An 8,532-nucleotide genomic window follows, 5' to 3' on the forward strand; every position below is an offset into this window, starting at 1 on the left:
TCTGCCCTTCAAGTACCCTCGGCATGTGGCCTCATTACCACAGCCAAATACCCAGGTGCAGTGACTGTGTGTTGTGGGTGGGCTGTTCCTGTACTTTGATGTTGTGGGGGGGCTACTCGGACATCTGTTTATTGTGGGTTGGTGGATCGACTAACGGAGGCACTGACCGACAGAAGGTCAGATGCCTGGTTAGTCTTCCCCCCAAAGGGGAGATGTGTTACAAATCGCTATTTGTAACTGGCCCTTTAAATGAGAAATTGCCCTGCTTCCCTGGATTGTGGAGAAGCCTATTTGCCAGCCTCCTTCCTTATGACTATGGCCCTGTGTGAGCGGTGATACCCCAGATGGCTATGCCATGGAGCCTATTCATATAATGAAAGACTATGGGAAAGACTTTAGCTCCATGGCAATTGAACTGTGTGAATAGGATCTGCGCGCTATTCGGTAGTTTTGTGCGCTCAGATCCCAGCTATCTGGGGATATGTGAAATGTCTGTGTGTTATGTGTAAAATGTGACTTTATGTATTTTAAAGTGTTTTATGTTGTTTTGCAACCATGTGGTTAATGGAGTCTGCCTCTAGTCCTGGATAATTGAATTACTTCCCCCCATTGTCTCCAGGATAGAGGGCCCTGTAAAACCATGCTTCCAGAAGGTCAAATGCACATTTGTACTAACTTCTGAACCCCTGGTCCAATTCGTATGATTTTTGAGTATGTTGTTCCCCTGAATGGATTGATTGTGAATATGTATTTTTATGCGAATGTGATGTATATTTTGGGAGTTATGAATGTTGTGTAAAAACTGTATTTTTACTGTCTGTGATAATTATGTTAATCCCTTGTGTAGCATAATTATATCACAGACATAGGGGAGGATTTTGTGTGTAATTACTGGGAGTGGTTTTAATGATGTACGTGTATGATTGGTTGTTTTGTCCCGCCCTGTGGGTGGTCCTGTATTTTCAAAATGGTAATAAAAACCAGGCTGGGTGTTCCAGCACCTCAGACCTCTTCTGACCCTCAATACGTAGCCTTGTCTCGTTATTGGAGGGAACTGCTATATCACACTGGGGATTGCTATGCGCTGCATATTCCCCTGAGCTCTTAATCACTTAGCTCTTTTAAGAGCTTGTTCCAGATACGCTCTCCTGGAGGAGAGGTCTTCCCCACACGGTCCTGGAGGACAGAAGCCGATCCAGGGTGGAAGGAAGACGGCGCGGCTCCAGCTAAGCTACGGCGGTTGTGGAGCCTGCGGTGGTTGTGGTGTCGTCTGCAGTGCTTGGAGTCCTCTGAGAGCGCTAGGAGCATCCATCAACGGAGGGTACTCGGTCGGGGTACACGGAGCTCCGTTACAATCCATATCTGCCAAGTGACCCTATGTAGGGGGAACAGTCCATATTCTGCTCTGTGTCAGTGTGTATCAGAGGCTTTGAGGACAGGTGTCAATCCATATCTGCCAAGTGACCCTATGTAGGGGGAACAGTCCCTATTCTGCTCTGTGTCAGTGTGTATCAAGGATCCTTAGGATAAGTATCAATCCATATCTGCCAAGTGACACAATGTAAGTGGAACAGTCCCTATTCTGCTCTGTGTCAGTGTGTATCAGGGATCCTTGGGATAGGTGTCAATCCATATCTGCCAAGTGACACAATGTAGGAGGAACAGTCCCTATTCTGCTCTGTGTCATTGTGTATCAGGGGCTTTGAGGACAGGTGTCAATCCATATCTGCCAAGTGACCCTATGTAGGGGTAACAGTCTCTATTCTGCTCTGTGTCAGTGTGTATCATGGTCTCTGAGGACAGGTGTCAATCCATACCTGCCAAGTGACCCTATGTAGGGGGAACAGTCTCTATTCTGCTCTTTGTCATTTTGTATCAGGGATCCTTAGGATAGGTAACAATCCATATCTGCCAAGTGACCCTATGTAGGGGGGACAGTCTCTGTTCTGCTCTGTGTCAGTGTGTATCATGGTCTCTGAGGACAGGTGTCAATCCATACCTGCCAAGTGACCCTATGTAGGGGGAACAGTCCCTATTCTGCTCTGTGTCAGTGTGTATCATGGTCTCTGAGGACAGGTGTCAATCCATACCAGCCAAGTGACCTTTTGTAGGGGGAACAGTCCCTATTCTGCTCTGTGTCAGTGTTTATCAAGGATCCTTAGGATAGGTGTCAATCCATATCTGCCAAGTGACCCTATGTAGGGGGAACAGTCCCTATTCTGCTCTGTGTCAGTGTGTATCAGGGGCTTTGAGGACAGGTGTCAATCCATATCTGCCAAGTGACCCTATGTAGGGGGAACAGTCCCTATTCTGCTCTGTGTCAGTGTGTATCATGGTCTCTGAGGACAGGTGTCAATCCATACCTCCCAAGTGACCCTATGTAGGGGGGACAGTCCCTATTCTGCTCTTTGTCAGTGTGTATCAAGGATCCTTAGGACAGGTGTCAATCCATATCTGCCAAGTGACCCTATGTAGGAGGAACAGTCCCTATTCTGCTCTGTGTCAGTGTGTATCAAGGATCCTTAGGATAGGTGTCAATCCATATCTGCCAAGTGACCCTATGTAGGGGGAACAGTCCATATTCTGCTCTGTGTCAGTGTGTATCAGAGGCTTTGAGGACAGGTGTCAATCCATATCTGCCAAGTGACCCTATGTAGGGGGAACAGTCCCTATTCTGCTCTGTGTCAGTGTGTATCAGGGATCCTTAGGATAGGTGTCAATCCATATCTGCCAAGTGACACAATGTAGGAGGAACAGTCCCTATTCTGCTCTGTGTCATTGTGTATCAGTGGCTTTGAGGACAGGTGTCAATCCATATCTGCCAAGTGACCCTATGTAGGGGTAACAGTCTCTATTCTGCTCTGTGTCAGTGTGTATCATGGTCTCTGAGGACAGGTGTCAATCCATACCTGCCAAGTGACCCTATGTAGGGGGAACAGTCTCTATTCTGCTCTTTGTCATTTTGTATCAGGGATCCTTAGGATAGGTGTCAATCCATATCTGCCAAGTGACCCTATGTAGGGGGGACAGTCTCTGTTCTGCTCTGTGTCAGTGTGTATCATGGTCTCTGAGGACAGGTGTCAATCCATACCTGCCAAGTGACCCTATGTAGGGGGAACAGTCTCTATTCTGCTCTTTGTCAGTGTGTATCAGGGATCCTTAAGACAGGTGTCAATCCATATCTGCCAAGTGACCCTATGTAGGGGGAACAGTCCCTATTCTGCTCTGTGTCAGTGTGTATCATGGTCTCTGAGGACAGGTGTCAATCCATACCAGCCAAGTGACCTTATGTAGGGGGAACAGTCCCTATTCTGCTCTGTGTCAGTGTGTATCAAGGATCCTTAGGATAGGTGTCAATCCATATGTGCCAAGTGACCCTATGTAGGGGGAACAGTCCGTATTCTGCTCTGTGTCAGTGTGTATCAGGGGCTTTGAGGACAGGTGTCAATCCATATCTGCCACGTGACCCTATGTAGGGGTAACAGTCTCTATTCTGCTCTGTGTCAGTGTGTATCATGGTCTCTGAGGACAGGTGTCAATCCATACCTGCCAAGTGACCCTATGTAGGGGGAACAGTCTCAATTCTGCTCTTTGTCAGTGTGTATCAGGGATCCTTAGGATAGGTGTCAATCCATATATGCCAAGTGACCCTATGTAGGGGAACAGTCTCTATTCTACTCTGTGTCAGTGTGTATCAGGGATCCTTAGGATAGGTGTCAATCCATACCTGCCAAGTGACCCTATGTAGGAGGAACAGTCCCTATTCTGCTCTGTGTCAGTGTGTATCAGGGTCCCTGAGGACAGGTGTCTATCCATACCTGCCAAGTGACCCTATGTAGGGGGAACAGTCACTATCCTGCTCTGTTTCAGTGTGTATCATGGTCTCTGAGGACAGGTGTCAATCCATATCTGCCAAGTGACCCTATGTAGGGGGAACAGTCTCTATTCTGCTCTGTGTAAGTTTGTATCAGGGATCCTTAGGATAGGTGTCAATCCATACCTGCCAAGTGACCCTATGTAGGGGGAACAGTCCCTATTCTGCTCTGTGTCAGTGTGTATCAAGGATCCTTAGGATAAGTATCAATCCATATCTGCCAAGTGACACAATGTAGGAGGAACAGTCCCTATTCTGCTCTGTGTCAGTGTGTATCAGGGATCCTTAGGATAGGTGTCAATCCATATCTGCCAAGTGACACAATGTAGGAGGAACAGTCCCTATTCTGCTCTGTGTCATTGTGTATCAGGGGCTTTGAGGACAGGTGTCGATCCATATCTACCAAGTGACCCTATGTGGGTAACAGTCTCTATTCTGCTCTGTGTCAGTGTGTATCATGGTCTCTGAGGACAGGTGTCAATCCATACCTGCCAAGTGACCCTATGTAGAGGGAACAGTCTCTATTCTACTCTGTGTCAGTGTGTATCAAGGATCCTTAGGATAAGTATCAATCCATATCTGCCAAGTGACACAATGTAGGTGGAACAGTCCCTATTCTGCTCTGTGTCAGTGTGTATCAGGGATCCTTGGGATAGGTGTCAATCCATATCTGCCAAGTGCCACAATGTAGGAGGAACAGTCCCTATTCTGCTCTGTGTCAGTGTGTATCATGGTCTCTGAGGACAGGTGTCAATCCATACCTGCCAAGTGACCCTATGTAGGGGGAACAGTCTCTATTCTGCTCTTTGTCCGTTTGTATCAGGGATCCTTAGGATAGGTGTCAATCCATATCTGCCAAGTGACCCTATGTAGGGGGGGACAGTCTCTGTTCTGCTCTGTGTCAGTGTGTATCATGGTCTCTGAGGACAGGTGTCAATCCATACCTGCCAAGTGACCCTATGTAGGGGGAACAGTCTCTATTCTGCTCTTTGTCAGTGTGTATTAGGGATCCTTAAGACAGGTGTCAATCCATATCTGCCAAGTGACCCTATGTAGGGGGAACAGTCCCTATTCTGCTCTGTGTCAGTGTGTATCATGGTCTCTGAGGACAGGTGTCAATCCATACCTGCCAAGTGACCCTATGTAGGGGGAACAGTCTCTATTCTGCTCTTTGTCAGTGTGTATCAGGGATCCTTAAGACAGGTGTCAATCCATATCTGCCAAGTGACCCTATGTAGGGGGAACAGTCCCTATTCTGCTCTGTGTCAGTGTGTATCAAGGATCCTTAGGATAAGTATCAATCCATATCTGCCAAGTGACACAATGTAGGTGGAACAGTCCCTATTCTGCTCTGTGTCAGTGTGTATCAGGGATCCTTGGGATAGGTGTCAATCCATATCTGCCAAGTGCCACAATGTAGGAGGAACAGTCCCTATTCTGCTCTGTGTCAGTGTGTATCATGGTCTCTGAGGACAGGTGTCAATCCATACCTGCCAAGTGACCCTATGTAGGGGGAACAGTCTCTATTCTGCTCTTTGTCCGTTTGTATCAGGGATCCTTAGGATAGGTGTCAATCCATATCTGCCAAGTGACCCTATGTAGGGGGGGACAGTCTCTGTTCTGCTCTGTGTCAGTGTGTATCATGGTCTCTGAGGACAGGTGTCAATCCATACCTGCCAAGTGACCCTATGTAGGGGGAACAGTCTCTATTCTGCTCTTTGTCAGTGTGTATTAGGGATCCTTAAGACAGGTGTCAATCCATATCTGCCAAGTGACCCTATGTAGGGGGAACAGTCCCTATTCTGCTCTGTGTCAGTGTGTATCATGGTCTCTGAGGACAGGTGTCAATCCATACCTGCCAAGTGACCCTATGTAGGGGGAACAGTCTCTATTCTGCTCTTTGTCAGTGTGTATCAGGGATCCTTAAGACAGGTGTCAATCCATATCTGCCAAGTGACCCTATGTAGGGGGAACAGTCCCTATTCTGCTCTGTGTCAGTGTGTATCATGGTCTCTAAGGACAGGTGTCAATCCATACCAGCCAAGTGACCTTTTGTAGGGGGAACAGTCCCTATTCTGCTCTGTGTCAGTGTTTATCAAGGATCCTTAGGATAGGTGTCAATCCATATCTGCCAAGTGACCCTATGTAGGGGGAACAGTCCCTATTCTGCTCTGTGTCAGTGTGTATCAGGGGCTTTGAGGACAGGTGTCAATCCATATCTGCCACGTGACCCTATGTAGGAGGAACAGTCCCTATTCTGCTCTGTGTCAGTGTGTATCAGGGTCCCTGAGGACAGGTGTCTATCCATACCTGCCAAGTGACCCTATGTAGGGGGAACAGTCACTATCCTGCTCTGTTTCAGTGTGTATCATGGTCTCTGAGGACAGGTGTCAATCCATATCTGCCAAGTGACCCTATGTAGGGGGAACAGTCTCTATTCTGCTCTGTGTAAGTTTGTATCAGGGATCCTTAGGATAGGTGTCAATCCATACCTGCCAAGTGACCCTATGTAGGGGGAACAGTCCCTATTCTGCTCTGTGTCAGTGTGTATCAAGGATCCTTAGGATAAGTATCAATCCATATCTGCCAAGTGACACAATGTAGGAGGAACAGTCCCTATTCTGCTCTGTGTCAGTGTGTATCAGGGATCCTTAGGATAGGTGTCAATCCATATCTGCCAAGTGACACAATGTAGGAGGAACAGTCCCTATTCTGCTCTGTGTCATTGTGTATCAGGGGCTTTGAGGACAGGTGTCGATCCATATCTACCAAGTGACCCTATGTGGGTAACAGTCTCTATTCTGCTCTGTGTCAGTGTGTATCATGGTCTCTGAGGACAGGTGTCAATCCATACCTGCCAAGTGACCCTATGTAGAGGGAACAGTCTCTATTCTGCTCTGTGTCAGTTTGTATCAGGGATCCTTAGGATAGGTGTCAATCCATATCTGCCAAGTGACCCTATGTAGGGGGAACAGTCCCTATTCTGCTCTGTGTCAGTGTGTATCATGGTCTCTGAGGACAGGTGTCAATCCATACCTCCCAAGTGACCCTATGTAGGGGGGACAGTCCCTATTCTGCTCTTTGTCAGTGTGTATCAAGGATCCTTAGGACAGGTGTCAATCCATATCTGCCAAGTGACCCTATGTAGGAGGAACAGTCCCTATTCTGCTCTGTGTCAGTGTGTATCAAGGATCCTTAGGATAGGTGTCAATCCATATCTGCCAAGTGACCCTATGTAGGGGGAACAGTCCATATTCTGCTCTGTGTCAGTGTGTATCAGAGGCTTTGAGGACAGGTGTCAATCCATATCTGCCAAGTGACCCTATGTAGGGGGAACAGTCCCTATTCTGCTCTGTGTCAGTGTGTATCAGGGATCCTTAGGATAGGTGTCAATCCATATCTGCCAAGTGACACAATGTAGGAGGAACAGTCCCTATTCTGCTCTGTGTCATTGTGTATCAGTGGCTTTGAGGACAGGTGTCAATCCATATCTGCCAAGTGACCCTATGTAGGGGTAACAGTCTCTATTCTGCTCTGTGTCAGTGTGTATCATGGTCTCTGAGGACAGGTGTCAATCCATACCTGCCAAGTGACCCTATGTAGGGGGAACAGTCTCTATTCTGCTCTTTGTCATTTTGTATCAGGGATCCTTAGGATAGGTGTCAATCCATATCTGCCAAGTGACCCTATGTAGGGGGGACAGTCTCTGTTCTGCTCTGTGTCAGTGTGTATCATGGTCTCTGAGGACAGGTGTCAATCCATACCTGCCAAGTGACCCTATGTAGGGGGAACAGTCTCTATTCTGCTCTTTGTCAGTGTGTATCAGGGATCCTTAAGACAGGTGTCAATCCATATCTGCCAAGTGACCCTATGTAGGGGGAACAGTCCCTATTCTGCTCTGTGTCAGTGTGTATCATGGTCTCTGAGGACAGGTGTCAATCCATACCAGCCAAGTGACCTTATGTAGGGGGAACAGTCCCTATTCTGCTCTGTGTCAGTGTGTATCAAGGATCCTTAGGATAGGTGTCAATCCATATGTGCCAAGTGACCCTATGTAGGGGGAACAGTCCGTATTCTGCTCTGTGTCAGTGTGTATCAGGGGCTTTGAGGACAGGTGTCAATCCATATCTGCCACGTGACCCTATGTAGGGGTAACAGTCTCTATTCTGCTCTGTGTCAGTGTGTATCATGGTCTCTGAGGACAGGTGTCAATCCATACCTGCCAAGTGACCCTATGTAGGGGGAACAGTCTCAATTCTGCTCTTTGTCAGTGTGTATCAGGGATCCTTAGGATAGGTGTCAATCCATATATGCCAAGTGACCCTATGTAGGGGAACAGTCTCTATTCTACTCTGTGTCAGTGTGTATCAGGGATCCTTAGGATAGGTGTCAATCCATACCTGCCAAGTGACCCTATGTAGGAGGAACAGTCCCTATTCTGCTCTGTGTCAGTGTGTATCAGGGTCCCTGAGGACAGGTGTCTATCCATACCTGCCAAGTGACCCTATGTAGGGGGAACAGTCACTATCCTGCTCTGTTTCAGTGTGTATCATGGTCTCTGAGGACAGGTGTCAATCCATATCTGCCAAGTGACCCTATGTAGGGGGAACAGTCTCTATTCTGCTCTGTGTAAGTTTGTATCAGGGATCCTTAGGATA

Source organism: Pelobates fuscus, chromosome 5, assembly GCF_036172605.1.
Source record: "Pelobates fuscus isolate aPelFus1 chromosome 5, aPelFus1.pri, whole genome shotgun sequence".
NCBI lineage: Eukaryota > Metazoa > Chordata > Amphibia > Anura > Pelobatidae > Pelobates > Pelobates fuscus.